Source organism: Rana temporaria, assembly GCF_905171775.1.
Source record: "Rana temporaria chromosome 4 unlocalized genomic scaffold, aRanTem1.1 chr4b, whole genome shotgun sequence".
Lineage (NCBI taxonomy): Eukaryota > Metazoa > Chordata > Amphibia > Anura > Ranidae > Rana > Rana temporaria.
The window spans coordinates 189137-192530 of record NW_024404434.1 but is presented as its reverse complement, the minus strand read 5'-3'; positions in this window follow the sequence as shown (position 1 = coordinate 192530).

Sequence of the window (3394 nt, the reverse complement as noted above, 5' to 3'; positions counted from 1 at the left end):
ATGAACACTTGGAGCTGAAGTGCATGCTGGGAAGGAGATAAAAAAAGCCCTGTAGCGGCCATCTTAGGTCTCTTTGTTCCTGAGACGCATGGCCTGCAGGAGAGCTCTGTATGTATGTGTGTTCCACAGAGTTTGGGCCTACAGTGAGCTGAGCAGAGCAGCAGCCCTTTGATTTTGTTTTACACCACAGCGTGCTGGATCAGCAGTGTGATTGAACCAGAGGCCCCTTGCAGGAGGTAACCGAGAACTCCTGGTCATCTGTGAAGCAGAACAGCGTGACGGTGTGTGTCGCAGCAAACAGACTGAGATCCTGTGGAGCGGAGGCATCCATCTGCCTGGACATCGTGTGGTGAGAGGGCTCATACCCAGAACTTTGTACTGTTTTGTCACACACCTAGACTGACTGCATAGCGTTGCTGGGGATCGGTAAGTCCCACGGAACAGTTCAGTGAAATAGAGTCACATGTGCATAGGCCTCAAGCCTGATTTGATTGTTTGGTGACTGCCACTGGAGATGCATTTCTTGGAAGGAGTGCACAGATACTTTTTACCATTTAAGCTACAGTTTGATGTTGGTCTACATCGCTCTATTGATCAGAGAACCCTTTGGATTACAATCTTTGCCTCACGATAGCTAGCAGAAGAAAGAAGACCAGAGACTATACGGTATTCTTATCGCAAGGCCTTGCAGTGCTATTACCACTTACTAGAGACTGTAGGGGGAATATTGAGTTGGTCATACTGTGATATATCATTCTTGCCAAATACTGTGTGCCGCATAGTGGGTTTTCATAGTGTCTACATGGTGTGCTGGAAGTGGGAAGGTGCTCAGTGCTGAGGTTGTTCCCTGGGCATTAGTCCCACTTGTAGACACCCCTGCTGAAACAGTACGGAAGGCTCTCAGGCGGTTGCCACTTATAGTCTCTTGTATCAGGGTTGTATACCAATTGTGATTCCATGTTTAACAATAAAACCTGTTCTAGTAAAGTTACTTTTTGCTTTAACACAATCTGTTGTGAGGCTTGTTAATTCTCCAAACAGGTGTAACAGTGTTTGCCCGGGTGACAACACAGGTAAAGTGAATATAATCTGTGTCTATTCGCCTGTCTTTTAGTATAGAGCTTCACACCAGCACTGCACCACAGCTGTGTCAAGGGGAGTGAGACCCAATTATTGGGGGGTGTTAAAACAGAGTACAGGCCCAATCAATTACCAGCGGCTCCTTCGGGGGTAGCGCTACATATATATTATATATTATATACAATATTCCTTTTCAGCAAAGTTTCAGATGCATCATCCACAGTGTATTCTGTAGTCTCACATTTTTCCCAGTGCTCATATGTTCATCTTCTCATCACTTCACAACTTTTGTTTTATCACATTTGCAGCCAATCGCATTTATCTCATTATCTTTGTCATAGTAATGTTTATGGTTGCTGATTGTCCTCTCTGCAGGGTCGGCTCCTGTTGTCATGGGAAAGGACCTACAAACTCCCGGGGATCTTATCATATATTCTCTGGAAGACCTTAAAGGATGTGACTTCAAGAGATTCAGGAACAAATTGTCTGATTTCACCTATGGAGATAAAAGTCCCATCCCCCGAGGAAGACTGGAAAATGCAGACTGGATCACCACCAAGGACATCCTGATAGACGCATACGGAGAAGAAGGGGCTCTGGATGTCACAATTAAAGTCTTTACACTGATCAGTCTGTTGGGACCCGCAAATGACCTCCAGGAGGGGAGAGCACAAAATGGTGAGTTCCCGTCTATAATGACCATTTCCTAATAATTCCTGATCAATATATGTGTGAGGAAGAACTACGATTGTCATTCAGGGAAAGACTGTGACCACTCGGGAGCTTCTAATGGGATGAAACAATCTTTACCAAGGGAGTTTGCAAAATAGAACAATGAAGAATAATGTCCTGTACACACGATCGGTTCATCCGATGAAAACGGTCTGATGGATTTTTTTCATCAGATATCCGATGAAGCCGACTTTCATCAGTCGTGCCTACACACAATTGGTTAAAAAAAACGATCGTGTCAGAACGCAGTGATGTAAAACACAACGACGTGCTGAGAAAAATTAAGTTTAATGCTTCCGAGCATGCGTTGACTTGATTCTGAGAATGCATGGATTTTTAACCGATGGACGTACCTACAGACGATCATTTTTTTCTATCGGTTTCTTAACCATCAGATAATTTTAAAACAAGTTCCTAGTTTTTTCACCGATGGATAAAAAACGATTGGGCGCACACACGATCGGTTCGTCTGTTCATCAGACGAACCGATCATGTGTACTAGGGTTGTCCCGATACCGATACTAGTATCGGTATTTGAACCGATACCGAGTATTTGCGGGAGTACTTGTACTCCCACAAATACCGCCGATGCCTAAATAGAATACTCCGCCGCCGCTACACCCCATCCCGCCGGCCGCCTGGTTAATACGAGCGGGGAACATTACAGCTTTCATTTGAATAGCTGTAATGTTCCCGCAGCGCCGCGTATAGACACTTCCCCTTGCTCGGGTGATCTGTCCAATCCCGAGCAAGGGGGAGTGTCTATACGCAGCGCGGCGCGAATCATTACAGCTATTTAAATGAAAGCGTAATGTTCCCCGCTCGTATTAGCGGCGCGGCAGCATGCAGGTAAGGGGGGGGGGACATGGCTGCTTATGGGGGGACATGGCTGCATATAGGGGGGACATGGCTGCATATATGGGGGGACATGGCTGCTTATATGGGGGGACATGGCTGCTTATATGGGGGGGACATGGCTGCATATGGGGGGACATGGCTGCTTATATGGGGGGACATGGCTGCTTATGGGGGGACATGGCTGCTTATGGGGGGACATGGCTGCATATATGGGGGACATGGCTGCTTATATGGGGGGACATGGCTGCTTATATGGGGGGACATGGCTGCTTATATGGGGGGACATGGCTGCTTATGGGGGGACATGGCTGCTTATATGGGGGGACATGGCTGCTTTTGGGGGGACATGGCTGCTTATGGGGGGACATGGCTGCCTCTATGGGGGGGCATGGCTACTTATATGGGGGGACATGGCTGCTTATATGGGGGGACATGGCTGCTTATGGGGGGACATGGCTGCTTATGGGGGGACATGGCTGCATATATGGGGGGACATGGCTGCTTATATGGGGGACATGGCTGCTTATATGGGGGGACATGGCTGCATATATGGGGGGACATGGCTGCTTATATGGGGGACATGGCTGCTTATATGGGGGGACATGGCTGCATTTGGGGGGACATGGCTGCATGTGTGGGGACATGGCTGCATCTGTGGGGGGGACATGGCTGCATTTGGGGACACATTTAAAAAAAAGTATTGGTATTCGGTATCGGCGAGTAC